The 19828-nt window shown below is 47.3% G+C and overlaps 1 long non-coding RNA gene across 1 annotated transcript; it reads right to left on the bottom strand.

Annotated features, from left to right (window-relative positions):
* Positions 1-12887: 12887 nt before the first annotated feature.
* Positions 12888-15901, bottom strand: LOC123059651 (uncharacterized). The gene is made up of 5 exons (XR_006427523.1): positions 15547-15901; positions 15017-15260; positions 13991-14239; positions 13676-13725; positions 12888-13173 (listed from the first exon to the last, which is right to left on the bottom strand). It is a non-coding gene; the product is annotated as an uncharacterized lncRNA (long non-coding RNA).
* Positions 15902-19828: the final 3927 nt, after the last annotated feature.

The raw sequence follows: 19828 nt of genomic DNA, 5'->3' as shown, positions 1-19828 counted from the left end.
CCGAGGTACCAGCAGCATACCCAGCCCCGATAGCCCCCAACGCCGCTGCATCAACATCTCCCGACGTCTCCCCGAGACCCTTTTCCTGATGGACTTCCTTTTCAGCCATGAGGCAAAAGTACGAACACCTACCGTGCCACAGAATAGCACAACACTGGATACGAGGGACTGGTGATGGATTATACAGAGCAGAGCCTCCTCTAAATAGCAAATCCTCCATGGCCTTATTAATACCTTCATTGTGCCCCAAATTACTCCCCGTGAATGGGAGCCCTTCCATCTCCTTAAGCAGAAACGGCCTCCATGAATCGTCCTGCTCTTCAAGTCCCTTAATGCTTGAATTAGATTTTTCCTCTGTTGATTGCCCATGTCCCGGATCCGGCGGCCCCTTTCTGTCATCAAGAGAGAAACGGAATACAAGAAGATTGGCCTTAACGATCTCCAAATGAAACTTCAGATCCGCGATGCGGTTCTTCAAGTTCTCGACGGTCGCGGCGGATACTCTGAGATGGCTTTTGATACTGGCTGAGCGCCTAGGGCCTGATTGGGTAGGATTGTAGGGGAGAATATCGGGATTGATTTTCGTGGATTCTCTGTTTTCAGGGATCAGCCATCCGCGATTCCTAGAGGGGACGAGGAAGTCGCCCGTTGCAGGTTTCGGGAGGGGAACAGGCATTTTTCAGAGTTCGGGTATTTTGGTGGAGAGTTCAGTACGAAGCTAGCTTTGTACAGCAGAATGACCGTTAGTTGGGTGCTGCCTCGGCCGGAAGGGGTGGCGTCATGGTAGACAGCCACCGCGCAGAGTCAAAACCACTGCACCTCGGGCAGAAAACCATCCGGAGCGGTATGAGGGACTAAGCTTATCCAGTTTTAAAAGTTAAGGGACTAAACTTATTCGGTTTTGAATGTTGAGGCACTAAAATTTGCTGGTTTTACAATTAAGGGACCATTTGTATACTATCAAAAAAGTTGAGGGACAAAAAATATACTTATTTGTATATTTTTCGTCCCTCAACTTTATCAAAAGTTTAGAAAGGATCCTTCAACTCCAAAACCGAAAAAACCTAGTCCCTTAATTGTCAAAACCGGATACTTTTAGTCCCTCAACCCGCTTCAGGTGGTTTTGGGCTGACATGGCATGGTTTTGACCGTTGACCTTGCCACATCATCGTCCACCTCACCTTTGTCTTATTCCTCTCTCTGTGCCCACAGAAGCACCTGGCCGCACATCTGCTCCGCCGCACCCGGCAGCCTGTGGCCTCACCTCCGTGCTGCTCTGTCTCTTCCTTCGCTCCTGATGATCTTGCACAATGATAAGTAGTTCTGATTGACAGCCATACGCATTCAAAGCATCAAGTAACTTGATCGATCCTGCTGTGCGAAGCTAGCCAAGCTAATTGATTATGCCACCGCTCAGAAAACGCGGAACTCTCGCGCACGTTCGTTGAAGCCAACCGGCTAGAAACACAACACACGCATGCACACGTAGGCTGGCTATGACTCTTGTTGGTCTATTGGTTCTTCACGGTTGTTGTTTACAGAAGCTCCCTTGCTTGCTCCGACCCTGATGCTAGGCTCCCGCTCTTGCCTTGTGTTAGACTATGTATAGCTTCTGTACCTATGTACGTATTGTAACAGAACCATTATATATAATGAGATAAGCCACCCCTAGAGGGTTGTGCTGGTTCCCAAAACTTATTGTCTTAGTTTGTCTAGTAATAAAGATGTAGCAGTGTGTGATGCTTGTCAGCAGGGGAAGAGTCATCAACTTCCTTTTTCGGAGTCCAGTCGTGAGGTGAAACATCCTTTAGAACTTGTGTTTTCAGATGTATGGGGTCCTGCTCAGACTTCTGTCAGTGGTCATAATTACTATATCAGTTTCGTTGATGCTTATAGTCGCTTTACCTGGCTTTACCTTATTAAACGCAAATCTGATGTGTTTGATATTTTTGTTCAGTTTCAAAAACATGTTGAACGTCTTCTCAAGCACAAAATTGTTCATGTCCAGTCGGACTGGGGGGGCGAGTATCGCAACCTCAACTCCTTCTTTCAGTCGCTTGGGATAGCTCATCGTTTAGCATGTCCACATACACATCAGCAGAATGGTTCAGTCGAACGTAAGCATCGTCATATTGTTGAAGCTGGTCTTACTCTTTTGGCCCATGCATCTGTTCCGTTTCGGTTTTGGAGTGATGCTTTCACCACTGCATGCTTTCTCATCAACCGTACTCCCACTCGTGTTTTAAACATGAAGACTCCCATTGAGGTTCTCCTTAATGAACAACCTGATTATACCTTTTTCAAGGTATTTGGGTGTGCTTGCTGGCCGCATCTTCGTCCATATAATAAGCGCAAGCTTGAGTTTCGTTCTAAGAAGTGTGTTTTTCTTGGCTATAGCTCTCTTCATAAAGGTTACAAATGTCTTCATAAAGGTTACAAATGTTGCATGGCATCGATTTGCGTGCCCATGCATGGTCACCCGAAGAGCCCGTCGCGCCGAGCATCTCCACTGCTCGGTCCGTTACGCCAGCGACTGCCGAGTCTCCAGCGGCTCGGCCCTCTTCGCCAGCGGCCGCCGAGTCTTCAGCGGCTCGGCCTGTCATGCCGTCTTCGCCCGCGGCTCGGCCCGTCACGCCGTCTTCGCCTGCAGCTCGGGTCCACGACGCTGTCCTCACGTCGCCTTCATCCGCGGATCGGCCCGCGACATCGGCCGCGCCACGGCCCACTATGCCGGGCTCGCCATCGGCCCGGTCTGTGACGCCGGCGTCGCCAGCTGCTTCGTCCGCTCTGCCGGTTTCGCCGGTGGGCCGACCTTCTTCGCCGACCGAGCCCGAGGCTACTGTGTCTGGCTCCTCGTCACCGGCTGACTCGTCAACGTCGCCGTCCTCCAGCCCGTTGCAGGCTGCTCCGTCGACCTCGGTGGTTCCTGTGTCCCGACCACATACACGCAGTCGCAGTGGCATTTTCAAACCTAAGGAACGTAAGGATGGTACGGTTGCTTGGTTGGCTGCTTGTTTGGCTGCTGCTGTTGCGGATGCATCTTCTGAGCCTCGCTCATATCAGGCTGCCCTGCGCATTCCACATTGGCGAGAGGCTATGGAGCAGGAGTTTCATGCTCTCCTTCGTAACAAGACATGGACTCTCGTTCCTCCACCACCACGGGTAAATATTATTGACTCAAAATGGGTATTCAAAGTGAAGAAGCATTCGGATGGATCTATTGAGCGTTACAAAGCGCGACTTGTTGCTCGCGGTTTTCGGCAGCGCCATGGTCTTGACTATGAGGACACCTTCAGTCCTGTCGTCAAGCCTACCACTATTCGGCTTCTTCTCTCCATTGCTGTTTCTCGTGGTTGGTCACTTCGTCAACTTGATGTGCAGAATGCTTTTCTACATGGTTTTTTGGAGGAAGAGGTTTATATGAAACAGCCGCCTGGTTTCTCTGATCCTGATCGTCCTGACTATATCTGTTGTCTCTCCAAAGCACTATATGGTTTGAAGCAAGCTCCTCATGCCTGGCATGCCCGCCTTGCCTCTGCCCTTCGTGCTCATGGGTTTGTGCCGTCCACTGCTGACACTTCATTATTTCTTCTACAGAAGCCAGAAGTCACTATGTATCTTTTGGTATATGTCGATGATATTATCCTTGTCAGCTCTTCTCAGTATGCTGCTGATGCTCTTGTCTGCTCTCTTGGTGCTGATTTTGCGGTCAAAGATCTTGGGAAGCTTCACTACTTTCTTGGAGTTGAGGTCACTTCTCGTGCTACTGGTCTTGTCCTTACGCAGAAGAAGTACTCCTTGGAGTTGTTACAAAGAGCGGGCATGCTGAAGTGCAAACCGACCACCACACCCATGTCGTCTACTGACAAGATAACAGCTGTTGATGGTGAGCTTTTGTCTCCTGCGGATGCCACAGAGTACAGGAGCATTGTTGGTGGACTTCAGTACTTGACGATCACGAGACCAGATATCTCTTATGCTGTTAACAGGGTTTGTCAGTATCTTCAGGCTCCCAGAGATACTCATTGGGCTGCTGTTAAACGCATTCTTCGTTATGTTCAGTTCACCCTGACATTTGGTATGCATATTCGGCCGACTTCCTCTCGGGTCCTTTCGGCCTTCTCTGATGCAGATTGGGCTGGTAGCCCAGATGACAGGCGATCCACGGGGGGTTATGCAGTATTCTTTGGCCCTAATTTGATCGCCTGGAGTGCTCGGAAACAGGCTACTGTGTCACGTAGCAGTACTGAAGCTGAGTACAAGGCCGTGGCTAATGCTACTGCAGAGATTATTTGGGTGCAGTCTTTGCTTCAGGAGTTGGGTTTGTCTCAACCACAGCCTCCTATTCTTTGGTGTGATAACATCGGTGCTACATACCTTTCTGCAAATCCAGTATTTCATGCCCGAACGAAACACATTGAAGTTGACTATCACTTTGTACGGGAACGTGTATCACAGAAGCAACTCCAGATCAAGTTTATCTCATCTAAGGATCAACTTGCAGACATCTTCACTAAGCCTTTACCACTGCCACAGTTTGAGGCTGGTAGGCGCAATCTTACCCTTCTCAGTTCTTTAGAAAGTGGCTAAGATTGAGGGAGGGTGTTAGACTATGTATAACTTCTATACCTATGTACGTATTGTAACAGAACCATTATATATAATGAGATAAGCCACCCCTAGAGGGTTGTGCTGGTTCCCAAAACTTATTGTCTTATGTTGTTGCAGCTCTCTCACACGGATAGATGGAGGTAGAAGAAAGAAACACTTTCTAGTGACCAACGCCCCGGCGTTCAGTGCCCCGGCGTCTTTTCTTTTCTTCTCACTACACTAGCTCATTTCAAACACATACAAACCGGCTGGCTTTGTAGCCCAGCAGCAACGCAACGCCTACGCTTCCTACGCATGCACGAACGTGCCCAACTACATGCAGGCGATCCACTCGGTCTTCGCGCACGACGCGGCCGCCGCTGCTAACAGCCAGACTACTACACAGCAACTAATTCATGCATGCACGCCCGTCTAGTTAGCTAACTCACACCACCACGTCACACACGCACGCACACTTTGCCATACACTGCCCATACACACACACGCCACGCTGCTGCGTCCCGCACGTCCCGTCCGTCCCGCGCGTCACCGACACGCCCGACAAACCCGACGAGCCCGACGGCACCAGTATGTCCCGCCCGTCCCGCGCGCACCCGACGCGCCCGACGAACCCGACCACACACGTCGTGGCTTATTCCAACACACACCCCCTAAGCCACGGCCTAGAGGAGTCCGTCGTCGTCGACGTTGGCACCGGCCAAGAGAGCCTGCTCCGCCGCCGGTCCTTTCCGCAGCTGCAGGCACTCGCGCCGGAAGTGCCCGTGCTCCCCGCACTTGTAGCAGCGCCTGCGCCTGTTGCCGCCGCTCCCCGACGCCACGCTGCGCCCGTCGTCGTCGTCCCGAGCACCGCCATGTCGACGCTCCCGCGCTGCCCACTGCGCCGCCGTCATGAGCAGCTGCTCACCCCCGCGCTCGCCACCGTCTTGTCCACGGCGCCGAACCCGCTCGTCGAACGCACGCAGCCGCCCGAGCGCTTCGTCGAACGCCATCGTCGTCACGTCGTGGAACTGCTCGATGCCGGCGACGACGGGGAAGAGGCGATCCGGCACCGTATCCAGCAACTTCTTGACAAGTGCTGCGTCGCCCAGCGTCTCCCCGAGGTTGGCATACCTCGCCGCCATCGCCGCGAGCCTCCCGCCGTACACATCGAGCTCCTCGCCGTCCGCCATCTTCATCCGGTCGAATTCGCCGCGCAGCGTCCCCAGCCTCGCCGCACGGACCCGATCGGCGCCGACGAACCTCACCTTCAGGGAGTCCCATACCTCCCTGGCGGTGAGCTTCGTCGACACCTGCAGCAGCACATCCTCCGGCAACGCCCCGAGAAGCAACGCACGCGCCATCTTGTCCTTCCGCGCGTTCACCGCCGCGTCGCCCGGCGCCACCGCCTCCCATACGGTGTGGACGTCGAGGATCGCCTGCGCCTTGATGGCCCAGACCGTGTAGTTGTCCGCGGTCAGCATCGGCATCGCCATCGTCGCCGATCCGCCCGCGCCACCGCCGTGTGGGACGAGCGCCATGGTCGCCGGTGATCGCCCGAACCGAAGCTCTGATACCAATTGTTGTTGCAGCTCTCTCACACGGATAGATGGAGGTAGAAGAAAGAAACACTTTCTAGTGACCAACGCCCCGGCGTTCAGTGCCCCGGCGTCTTTTCTTTTCTTCTCACTACACTAGCTCATTTCAAACACATACAAACCGGCTGGCTTTGTAGCCCAGCAGCAACGCAACGCCTACGCTTCCTACGCATGCACGAACGTGCCCAACTACATGCAGGCGATCCACTCGGTCTTCGCGCACGACGCGGCCGCCGCTGCTAACAGCCAGACTACTACACAGCAACTAATTCATGCATGCACGCCCGTCTAGTTAGCTAACTCACACCACCACGTCACACACGCACGCACACTTTGCCATACACTGCCCATACACACACACGCCACGCTGCTGCGTCCCGCACGTCCCGTCCGTCCCGCGCGTCACCGACACGCCCGACAAACCCGACGAGCCCGACGGCACCAGTATGTCCCGCCCGTCCCGCGCGCACCCGACGCGCCCGACGAACCCGACCACACACGTCGTGGCTTATTCCAACATCTTACACCTTGCCGTGCCACCGGCAGTGGCGATGGGTCAGGCGAGCCGTCCAGTCGTGCTTAGCCTACTGCTGCCGCACACGCTGGAGTCGGGAGTGTCATGCGCGATGGTGCCCTTCGGGATGTGCATGCCATGGATTGTGCATGCGGTGGATGCACAAATGCTAGTGTCTGAGGGTGTGGCCACCGTGGACTACTTTATCCTCCGCGCAGCTGAACATGTCGTCAATGGAGTGTGCGAGCAGTAGTAACCACTGCTCCTGTGTGGAGCGCCTTGAGGCCACGAGCCCATGGCAACTACGTGTCAGATTTTTATCTTGGCCGGCTGCACAAGCTCAAAGGGTGGAAAAAGAGTGTGACCGAGAGAATAGAGAGGAAGAAGAAAAATGTGAGGTGGACGATGACGTGGTGAAGTCAGCGGTCAAAACAATGCCATGTTAGCACAAAACCACTTGAAGCAGTTTGAGGGACGAAAAATATCTGGTTTCAACAATTGAGGGATTAGGTTTTCCCCTTTTAAAGTTGGGGGGCCATTTCTAAACCATCGATAAAGTTGAGGGATGAAAAATATACTTTTCCCTTCTTTAAACAAGGGAGAGTTTGAAAATAAAAACGGAACTTTTGTGTGACCACCCATCCTTGCTACCTTTAGTGGCTGCTGCAGCATGGCGGAGCTAAATACCAATACACTAGCTAGCTAATCCCCTTTAGTGATGTAAACACTTTTATATTTCTTTACAGAGAGCGTACTTACTACGCCATCTCTTTTGGTTTCAAATCTGAAATCTCATGAACCAAGGTAAATTGTGACGAGATGGCATGAGTTTTATGAATACAAAACTGCCCAATGAGATATCAACCAGTTATTCAACTCTCCAAGCAATAAGTGCAGCACCCTTCCTCACATTGGACTTGCATGATGCATGTATTATGGAATAAGATGCATGCATGACTACCCCTCAAACAAAAAGATGCATGCATGACCACTATTCTCTCCCTCTCATTAAATGTGACATGAGACTCAAAGCTTTTTAACTCAATTGGACTCAAAATGAGCCTAATATAATGAAGATTTGAAAATTTTGAGATGAGCCCTTTAAACCGTAAAGGAGGGAGTAGATGCCAGTCCTAGTAAGCTCAAATGCATATGCACGCATGCTGCATATGCATTGATTATACCTAAACAATCCTTCCCTTTTCTTCTTTCCCAAGAGTACCGCCGCCCACGGGTTGCCGAGTCAAGTCCTCAAGTGCTCGGCCGCCAGTTGCTTCGGAGGAATGTCAACACATGCAGCGCCAGGCTAGCTAGGGCTTCATTCCTTGTGCCTCGGAGGCGTTGACCAAACTTGTCGGACCCCCTCAGTCCGCCTGGTGCCAGCGTCTTGCACGTGCCTAAAGAAAAGGGCCCAAGAACAGCGGCTGATTCTGCAAAGACAACCAGACATTGCTTGCTGCCTGTACATCAAAACCAACAAACCTGCCAACGCCGACACCTTCTAACAAAATCCTGTATACTCAGTTTCCCACTCCTCAATTATATATGTAGCAAACAAAAATCCTGAACTGCAAGACTGGCTTCAGATGGGACACCGTCTGTCATCCAGCCATGTCAGCACATTATGGGGCCCTTCCCGAACACCTGGTGCAGGGCGGTTTTCGCTTAGGCTAGTCGTAGTGAGGAGTAACTTTGACTAGTGTCATGCGCAGGACACTAATATATGTAATATCTTCATAGTGCAAAGTAATATATAAGTAGTATCATAGATGGTTTTATTTATCCACTATGACCAGCCTTACAGAATTTCCTGTGAGATTGCAAACGTATCAGGCAAACAACACTTCAATCATATGGAGAGCACCATAAGTGAAGTTGTGCCAAGTATATACTCCCTCCGTCCGGGAATAAATGTACTTCTACCTTTTGTTTTAAGTTAAAGTTTTTAAAAGTTTGAACAACTTTATATAAAAAAGTAATAGCATGCATGTATAACATGAAATTGATATATTATGAAACTACATTTCAAAATGAGTCGAGTGGTACTAATTTAGTGCCATAAATGTTGTTACATTTTCCTATAAAGTTGATCAAAGTTTTAAAACTTTGACTTAGGACAAAACCTAGGTGTACACTTACTCGGACGGAGGGAGTGCCTCTTTTAAGGAGTGAGCTCTAAATAATAATAATAAAGAACGAATCCAGTTCCTTATGCCGCCGTGCCATGCTGCTTCACCTTCTTGGATATGCTGATGTGGACCATACCCTTCATATTGCTGCTTCTTTTTCGATGCCGCCTTTTAATCATTGGCACTAGTAGAAAAGGGGGCTTTGGTCCAGGCCGGGTAAGCCCATTAGTCCCGGTTCAGTCTAGAACCGGGACCAATGGGTGCATTTATCCCGGTTCGTGCGGCTAAGACATTAGTCCCAGTTCACCTGGGCCCTTTAGACCCGGTTCGTGCCACGAACCGGGACTAAAGGGTGCGATGCCCATTGGTCCCGGTTGGTGGCACCAACCGGTACTAAAGGTTAGACCTTTAGTCCCGGTTGGTGCCACCAACCGGGACTAATGGCACGAACCGGTACTAAAGGTCCCATTTTCAACCCCCCCCCCTGGACCGCCTTTTCAGTTTTAGAAAAAACAAAAGAAAATGATGGAAATGTCAATAAAAATAAAATAAAATAAGTTTCCCATGTGATATGCGGTCTAGTTGTTGGGAAAATTTACAAATATGAATTTCGACTTTATTTACAAAATCTCTCTGGAATTTGTAAAATGGGCATAACTTTTGCATACGAACTCGGATTAAAAAGTTTTTATATGAAAAATCATCTACTCGAAAAGTTACATCCGATGGAGACGGCCTATGGCCTGTTTGCAAATTTGTAGAATCCTCAAATTCCAAAAGGAAAAAAAGTTATGCTCAAATTTCAGTTTTTTTTTAATTTTCAGTAAATCTGGTCAAACTATGGTCAAACTACTTATTCAAGAAGTATTAGTGTTACTAAATAATTATTCAAGAATATTAGTGTTATTAAATAATTATGTCACCTTTTTTGAATTTTGGTCAAATCTGGTCAAACTATGGTCAAACTGTGGTCAAACAATGGTCAAACTACTTATTCAAGAAATATTAGTGTTACTAAAAAATTATTGTTTTTTAGAACAATAGTTTCAAACTCAAACAGTGAAATATGTGACTTCATGCTCAAGCTAAATTCCTGAGGGTTAATAGGATTGACATCTTACTATTGTCAGGAAAACAAGTGCAGACTTGGAAACGAGGGAGAATATAACCCGGAAGTTAAGCGTGCTCAGTCTGGAGTAGTGAGAGGGTGGGTGACCGTTCGGGAAGTTAGATGATTTGGAATGATGAGGGGTGATTAGAGATTAAATTGAGCAGTGATGAGGGGTGATTAGAGATTAGAGGTTAAAATAATTCAGAAATTTGAAAATAAAAAAATCAAAAAAAATTCAAAAAAAACAGAAAATTTTCTTTAGTACCGGTTGGTGTTACCAACCGGGAATAAAGATGGACCGGCCACGTGAAGGGCCTTTAGTACCGACCCTTTAGTCCCGGTTTCAGAACCGGGACTAAAGGCCCTTTTTCTACCAGTGTGATGTTGTCTCGTCATTTGGAGGTGGCAGGGCACACTTGAACTCCCTATTCAAAACAGAAAATACTATTAATACACTTGCATTAGATGAGTGAGCAAGCTGAGTAGTAACCCTGAACCACAACAAGATAAATTATCAAGAATACTTTGTGAAAAGAAAACAAAAATGATGAATGCATACATGCCAAAATGGTAAGCATTACTACCTTGTAAGCCGAGAAACGAACATTGCAGGCCACTCAATCTCCATGGCTATGGCATCCGACGAGGATATGTGGACACCACGTGGCCAATCCTCCACCTCCTCAATCGTCCCAGTTTCGAGGGCGATGGTGTAAATGAGCTTGCGGTCGTCGTCGCTGATGAGCAGTGTGCCGCACTTCTCCCCCAAGACATGTAGCTCTCTTCCTCGAGTCATCTTCTCAAGTAGTTTTAGCTCGATGGTCCGGGTGCATAGCCATTCGGATGTAGAGTTAATATTTTGTTGGTTTTCTTTTTGTTGCCAGATATCCAGTTGGGGAATTTTCCATTGAGTACTTAGCAGTGATAGTCTCTCATCCATGGCTAGAGTAAGGCACGGGTTAGTCTGGAGGAAGTTGTAGTTAATTTTGAAACGGTGCTTTTAGACTTACTAGTAAAAGTGCCCGTGCGTTGCAACGGGCGAACAACAAAAAGTCACAAAAATTATAGTGGCCACCATAAAAAAATTCAAGTTAATCAGATTCCACCAACTAATGTAAATCCTACTTAAGAATAACTCATGCAAGAAAGAGGAACCTGAGCTTAGGAAAAAAGAGGAACTTGTACACCATCCTGCCTTAATGGACGGTCCTTCTGGCGGTGATAGTGGCCACCGCTGTGCTTCCTTGTCCTCGTGGGCAGACGTGGGGAAGGAGCAGATCCTGAGATCAAGGAGGCCGTGGACGGGAGCAGCCGCTCAAGAAACAGAACCATCCAAAACATTTAATGTTAGTATAAAGGATGCTACAATTTTCAGAATGTTGGCAGAGGCTATTGCTACATATACTAATATCAACACTTCAGTATAGCAATATATCTTATGTGGCCTTAGCAAAAGGGCAACCAGAGTGAAGCTGGAGTTAACATTTTTTTGGAATTTGTACAACTTAGAAATGGTTAGGTGTATTAGGAAGTAGATTTCCTAAATTATAACTTCATCTTAAGTAGAAATTCATTGAGTACTACTCTCAAACTATCTTCTCTATATAAGTGAAGTTTCACAACCTCTACTTTTTGGTTTATTTTTTCCTTTGTTGATGAAGGCACCCAGATGTTCATACATTCTTGTATGAACCAGCTTTCTATTGTCTTATGTAGTACAGCAAAAGGGCATGGAGTAAAAAAAACATGGTCCACAATCATTTACTGGAAAAATAAATCAAAAGGACAATGTTTGTGTACCCACTACCCACATGGGGATCAATGTTTTGTTTTAATGTTCGATGCACAGTCGTGATGACAATTGACCCTGAGAAATGATGTTCTAGTGTGTTCTGGATCAGGTTAATGGTTGCACTGTCCACCGAAGCAGTGGCTTTGTCCAGGACCAGTATCTTGGTGGGCCTAAGAATTGCCCTACCAACACAGAAGCTGACAGCCCATGCTCTAGTTCTGTCCATTCTCTACCACTTTGAGGGTAACTTTGAATTTCAGAAATTTCCGAAGAAGCAAGACTACCAAAATATGAACTATATGGTACAATATAGAGCAGACCTGGTGAGTCAAGTTTTAGCTCCTTTCTCCGAACTTTATCTTGTAGCTGACAGTAATCCAAGGCCTAAAATGTCGAATAATATTTTTCAGATAAGTTAAGATCATAGTTCGAGAAATGCACACAACCATATTGTGGAGACATATCAAACTAAAAAATAATTGCAAGCACTTTAAAAGTGGGCCCTCTGTTTCTGTTATTTTTTAATTCACCATGACCACTGAGTGCACACGCAGATGTAATCAACATAACAACATATGTATTTATCAACCTCTGAGATGGAAATCAGGAGCCATAATTGTGAACTCAGATGTTAATTGTGAACCATCTCTTAAGCTTGCCTGCTGAAGTAAGCCACTGTTTTCATGTTCCAAGAGGTCAAATTTTCATGCTGGTTCTAGTGATATTTTTCAGCCTGAAATTATTTGTTGACATATAGATATAAAATCATACTGATTGTAAGGGAGCTAAATATCTCAACCCCTTTTTACCGAAAATGATATGGATATCATACTTGTGTATTCAGTGATGGCGTAGTGTTCCTGTTTTACTCTTTGAACTATATGTGCAAGGACAAAGCGAGAGCCATGGGGAAAAACAAAAAAGGATCAATGTAGTGAGTTTGAGTGGTACATGCAACAGTCTGGAACATCAAATTCATTACGCTGATACAACCACAAAGTACAGAACTTGCATATACTAACTTATTAAGCTCTGCAGTGTCATCACAAATGTGTTGAAGCAATCTGTATAAAAAGTTCCTTACCTATGGAGGAGCATGTCTGGTTGTGGTGGTAGTCGGACTTGGGGCCAAAGGAGATAAGGTCACGGCCCTTGTCGACGACGACATCTACCTCGCCAACTCCCAGCTAGCCACTGTCAAGGCCCACTGCAACATCGAGCTCCCAACAACGCTAACTTTTCCATATGAAAGAAGCAAATATTATTTAACAACAATAAATTCTGTTCTCAAATTCAACATCCTTCAGAGCACCGGGGTCTCTAGCTCTCTGCCAATCCGAAGTTCCAAACGGTCCAATGCGAAAACCTCAGAAAGTCACCACAAGCTTATTTCCTGATCTTTCGATTCAAAAGAACTCCGAAGAATTTCAGGTATCATCGACCTGAGAATGGAAGACAAGGCTTGGAAATGTCACTGCTAATCAATGGCAGAATTAGTTTGAGAAATATATATATAAAGAACAGAGGTTCTGGAAATATTTTATAAACTGCCATCGTCTAGGATTCTGATCTAAAAAAATAGAACACATAAGGTTTCTAGTATTTTTTTTTTCTATTATTAAGGACTTGTAGCCTCCTGACTCCTGTCATGAAGTGGCTTGCTTGGAGCTGATGCAGGAACTTAACACATTTGATGTGCTTAACGTTCAAAGGACTGATGTGCTTGATGGCGATTTGAACTACATGTCTTTTTATGTTATCCATCATCGCAACCACATATGAAAATTACTAAATTAGTATAAAATCACCCCTTTGATGTGAAAAGCATCTAAACAGATGATTGGCAATAGTATTGCACATAGCTAAATTATTTGGCAATAGTACTGCACATAGCAATAACAAGCATCATCTGCATACTAATTGGTCCTGCTAGGTCAAAATTACCTGGATGCAACAACCTTCAAAGAATCATCCGTTGATATTGCCGATCGCCCCTGAATTTGAGAGAAAACTTATGCTTAGATAACACCCAGAAAGGTAGTTAAAAACAACTATGTAACAAGCAAGCACATCATTTAACTGTACATAAGCATGTAAACATATTTTCAAGAAAAACATTGGTGGTGCTGAGCACAATTAATCCAGCCGCTAATACTGTATCCAATATGCCTCAATTTCTAGGATCTCCAGATAGATGAACGAACGAAGTAATACAACTTTTCCGTTTCCAAACAGATGGATGGGAAAAGTATGGCTCACCAGGATGACGAGAATAGCACAGACGCCGCTGCCCCGCCAAGTCTAGGTGAGCAGGTCGCACGCCAAGTTCCTGAAGGATGACCCCGCGGCCGCTACGCTGTGCAGGACGCTTCCTTGACGCGTCGCAGCAGTGGATCTCCACTGACGTCGGGTGAGCAGATGCAGTCCATGAAGTTGCGGAATACCCCAGGGAGGGCGTCCTTGCCATAGACCTCGACCGCGCAGACTTCAAAAAAAGGAAGCATGGACCTGCACAAATCTTTACGACATCAATGACATCGTCCTTAAGTCAACTCACAACAACCATAATGAAACCTTTATGATCATACTCAGTTTCAAATTGAACATAATAATATCCATGAACAAAGCTTTTTTCTAACACACAGATTATAGTAGTGCCTCACAAAAGATTTGTACAAATACAAGGGTCGCCTATCTTTGATTAATTTGTTTTGCCAGTTGATATACTTTCTCTGGTCCATGGAGTTGAACATTACTTTGATTGATATACTTTCGCTGATCCATCACATACATATAATTTGTTTCAACTTCTAGTGATCTTGCAAGCTAAAAAATCTGCAACTATAAAGAACCAGCTCCAGTTTACTTGCAAAAACAGATTAATGAACAGCATAGCATGAGTGTTCGAGTATTTTTCTGCTTGTACATTAACAAGGCATCATCTGCATACTAATTGGCCCTTCTAGGTCCAAATTACCTAGATGCAACAGCCTTCAAAGTATCATCCATTGATATTGCCGATCGCCCCTGAATTTGAGGGAAATCACACCCAGAAAGGTAGCTAAAAAAAACTATGTAACAAGCAAGCACATCATTTAACTGTACAGAAGCATGTAAAACACATTTTCAAGAAAAACATTGGTGGTATTGAGCACAGTTAATCCAGCCGCTAATACTTCATCCAACATGCCCCAATTTCTAGGACCTCCAGATAGGTGAACGAACAAAGTAATAAAGCTTTTCCGTTTCCAAACGGACGGATCGGAAAAGGAAAGTATGGCTCACCAGGAAGACAAGGATAGCACAGACGACGTTGCCCTGCCTAGGTCCAGGTGCCGAGTTCCTGAAGGACAATCCTGCGGCCGTTGCGCTGTGTTGCAGGACGCTTCCTTGAGGTGTTGCAGCAGCGGATCTCCACTGGCGTTGGGTGAGCAGACGCAGTCCACGAAGTTGCGGAACACCCCATGGAGGGTATCCTTGCTAGAGACCTCGACCACATTGGAAAAAGGAAGTATGGACCTGCACAAATCTTTACGGGGCAACAATGGCATAGTCCTTCAGTCACAAGTCACAATAACCATAATGAAACCATTCTGATCATACTCAGTTTTAAATTGGGCATAATAATATACATGAACAAAGCTTATTTCTAACACACAGATTATGGTTGTGCCTCGCAGAAGTTTGTTTCTAAAAAAAATCCCTCAAAAGCTATTTTGACAATGCCAGGCCTACTTTTGACAACAATTGGTAGGGGGCTAAAAAATTGATGCCAAACATAATATACCGAGATGTTTCAGCGAGAAGGAACTCACCGTCCTGTGACGAACAGTGCAGAAGCAATCTCACCGAAGTTCTGGAAGAACTCAAAAATTCGATGCGATGGAGGATTTTCGCGAGGAGCTGCTCTTGGGTTCCCTTTGTTGGTGCAGTGCTCTAATGGCTGGAATTGATGAGAGACGGCCCCAAGTCGAGGATTGGACGATGGCGGGGCTCCGACTCTGGCGATTGGAACGTCGTGGTAGACACCAGAGGCGAACCAAAGGATAGCGATGGGGAACCCTAGGCGTCGTGCTTGAACGATTCACCAGGGTAGACGGCCTGGAACCTGCGGCGGCAATCCTCTATGTTGTAGTCGAATTTGTCCCCATCCACCTCCACCGCCGCTGCCGCCGCCGCTACCTCCACCTCCACCTCCACCTCCTTCCCCTTCTTTGTATGCCGCCGGCTCATCCGGCCTACGGCTTGCCGCCAGAGCCATGGATTTGAGCACCCATAGAAACGATGGCATGGGGGCGCGTGAAGGGGAAGGGTGCGGCTGCGAGAGGCCCCGGTCCCCGGCGAGAATCTTGGGCGGCGCGACCATTGGGGAGCGGTGGCGCAGCAGGGGAGGTCGAATCGGGGGCTCCCGTTGCGAGCAAGCGGCAGAGGACGGGAGCAGAGAATCTGGCCGGAGGGGAAGGATACGCGGACCGTGGGGAGCTCGGGGGCGCGCTGCGCGGCGCCGGAGGTCGCCGGAAGCGGCCGGCGTGGGTGGTGGCGGCGGCGGCGATGACTTAGTGGGACTTCGCGAGAGGCAGAGGAGGCGAGCCCGTGTCGTGTTCTTTTTTTCTTTACAAATCAGCTCGGACCGCGGGTTGAATAGTCCAAACGACAGGGTGTTTTATGAAAAAATGAAGCGTTTTTTTTTCAAATTTACTTAAAAAGGGACGGCGGGTTCAATTCATAAAATCAGAGGGGCCTTTGTGTAAAACGCCGCGACGGTGAACCTGGAGACCCAGTCCGTGCTTTATTATTAGGGAAAGATGACACAAAAATATTGATCTGAGGTATAAATAAATACCCATTGTGCCATGCCACGGCACACAATGGCATCGCTAAACAGCCCGTAGTGGCCCGGTTCTCGAGTAATGTCCAAGAAATTGGTATGCAGGACACTCCAGCTTCCTTTGTCAGACGAGAACACATAGACACTATACTTACGTCTTGGCAGCCACAGCCGACGATTACCACTTTGAAGAAAGACGAGTTGCGCGGCTCAACCGGCTGCGATGACTCACAGTCGGACCAACAATCCGCACCGGTTAGAATGGCATAGCCGTTGTTCATGTGATCGAAGGGCGAGCTGAACTTTAGAGCAGGGAGCATGTCGCACGTGCCGACAAGCGGATTGCATACCGCCAATTGGACGATGGTCTGGTCCACGCGGTCATGGGCGTCGCGCTGTTCAAGGAGAACGACAACAAGGCCATGGCGCGATACGAGCGGCGCCGCATGGTCAAATAGGCTTGCACGGACAGCGGGCACGAAGGAGCTCAGAGCCGATCGCGGCGTCGGGACAAACCACGGCTCCCGGCCAGGAAAAGGCCCTCCGCTGTCGCCCATGGCGAGGAAGCCGACGAAGGTGGAGGATGAGTGGCTGGCGTCTTGTGGCCAGCGGCGTCGAAGAAAGGACAGATCGGCGATGAGATGGCACCACTGCTTGCACGTCGTGCCACATCGGAACAGGGCAGCAGCATCCTTCACGCGGATGAGGATCTCAAGGAAGAGGTCGTCCGGGAGCAAGACTGCCACCATGACCGCGCCGCCAATTCTATGAAGGGAGCGCGTGGCTGCGTGAAACCTATGTTGGACAGATCAGGGGATGATTAATTTGGGTTTTTGGGTCGGCGACTCGCTCTCGAGTCCAGGTATCCAAGATTTTTGCCTGGCCAGGCCAGCCACGCACCGACGTGTTTGTTTCTACCCTGGCCGGCCCCTTTTATCTTTTAGCGATTAGAATATTTCTCCAAACAATAGTGTGTCCTTCCCTGTGTTTAATTAATGCCAGGCTACGCTGCAGAATGTCCAGGTAGCTGGAACCGGACGCCTGGTCCAGGCTGATTACTTTGCCTGGGGTTTTTCCATTGTTTTTTTATTCTCACCAGGCTAATCACATGGTGAAACAACCAGGCCCAGACACGTGCTTTCTCTCCCAGGGCACGAACCAAACAACGACCAGGCCAGTTCCAGGCACCATTCAGGCACAGGCACTTATGGATGTGGACGCGAACCAAACTGACCCTAGGTCTTATTAGGTATTTATAGGTAGTATTAGGTTGTCGACTCGCTCTCCCGTCCAAGTATCCAACGTAAGTAGTAATGCGCACTATATGACCATGCAAAAAAAAAAGTACGCACTATATATATATGGTATTAGTACTACACCTTTATTTTTTGTTAATAATTGCTGCTGATTTGGATCAAAATATGGATCTCGCCACTTGCCATCTTGCATCCAATACGCTTTCAAACTGACAATTACCGATCTGTGCATCTGAGAACACCCAGCTCCCTGCTCATCTTGCATCCTCGGCGACGCCTCATTGTGTATGTTGCCTAATGATCGCACTATGTAATTTCTACCCTTCTATCAATGCAAAGATACACATCCAGCGTATTCACCATTGTTTTTTTTTTACCAATTTGTGATGTTATCACTAATTTTTCCTGAAATTGTTATATGCCCTGTTCGAAGCCAATCGTCTCTAATTTTCACTAAATTAATTAGAGAAGTTCTACACAGTATAAATTTAGTTCTGGAGTGCAAAAGGGCTAGCAAGGAAAAAGTGAGTTTAATATTGATCTCTCCAGTATGTCAGTTTTTTCGAAATGAACAAACAAACAACAAGAAGACTCGTCCATAATGACTGAATGTCTAAGTTTGGTGTCTAAACTCTATCTACATACCGGAAATTTATTTTGTCCCTCAATGGTGAAAACTGTCTAGGTTTGGTCCTCGCATCAATGAAAAGTGAGTTCTCTTTAGTGATCAATGAAAGTGATGTTAGGGCTGACACGACTGTGAATTCTCACTCATGGTGATCTAGCCTCTATCTCTAATTTTATTCATCTCTCCTACTTCTTTTTTCTAGGAAAGCCATCATGGCGGTTTTTATTTACCAGGAATAAGAGTTACATCGTTTGCTAGAACAGCTCGAATAAAACCTGGGGATTCTTGCCACATATGTTTCCTCACCCTAAGCTGAGCTAGACTATGAGCTGCTCTATTAGCCTCTCTAGGACAGTGCAAAAAGATTACACGAGTAAAATTGTGACAAAGGAAAGTATTTCTCATAGATGGCTACCGCCACACCTAGAGAATTTCCGCCATTCTGCATGACTTCCACCACTTCCATGCAATCACATTCGACCAGGATCTTATTGCATCCGACGTTTCCTGCAATAATCAGGCCATCACGAAGTGCACATGCTTCAGCGGTTGACGGTGTATCGATTGTAAGGATGCTCCAGCTACGAGTTCTATCACGTATAATAGCACCCGTGTTCCCTGAGCCCGTGTCCACATCAAATGTTGCATCCACGTTCAGTTTGACAAAACCCTCTTGTGGCTTCTTCCAACCATGCCTGATGACTTGCGCCGTCTTTGATTTTTTTCACTTTGGGGTAAATCAATGCCAACACCGAAATTGCTTGAGCAGATCTAACGGATGCTTGCAAAGACTCGCGCCGAATAAATTTTCATCGTCCTCACCATGTGTATCAGGATACAACAGCCACCAGGTCGTACCTTTGGACTCCTACCAACAAAGGAGCATTGTTATTATCTAACAGTAGCCTCTCTAGGGGACCGATCCCGTCGACCACCGCAAAGCAAGCCTCGTCGATGATTTCTATGATCCTCAGGCGCGACCAGATTTCTTTACCCTTGGACATGAGAAGAACATATGGTTTATACTTCCACAATCAATGAATCATATAGGGAATTGGCTCCAACTCTAGATATGGCGATTAGCCAGGACACCATAGCAAGGAATCGCACCATATAGTGATCCACAACAATGAATTTCCACCTTTATCGGTGTCCTTAAGTCCCACAGTGCCTCCCAGACCGCATTAAGCATAGATGAATCATATGGACTCGTGATTCTAAGCTTCCGACAGTGCTGATGATCCCACTCTAGGTAATATGCTGATTTAACTGTGTAGACCCCATTCTTGTTATAATGTCATGAGACAAAGTCTTCCATCATCCCAATCGCTAGAAGTATTTTGAGGATTCTTTCGGCATCCGCCAGCCAAAAGAGCTCTCTCACT

Source organism: Triticum aestivum, chromosome 3A, assembly GCF_018294505.1.
Source record: "Triticum aestivum cultivar Chinese Spring chromosome 3A, IWGSC CS RefSeq v2.1, whole genome shotgun sequence".
NCBI classification, from domain to species: Eukaryota; Viridiplantae; Streptophyta; class Magnoliopsida; order Poales; family Poaceae; genus Triticum; species Triticum aestivum.
Note: the sequence above shows the minus strand (reverse complement) of the source record. Positions and strands in the feature narration are given on the sequence as shown.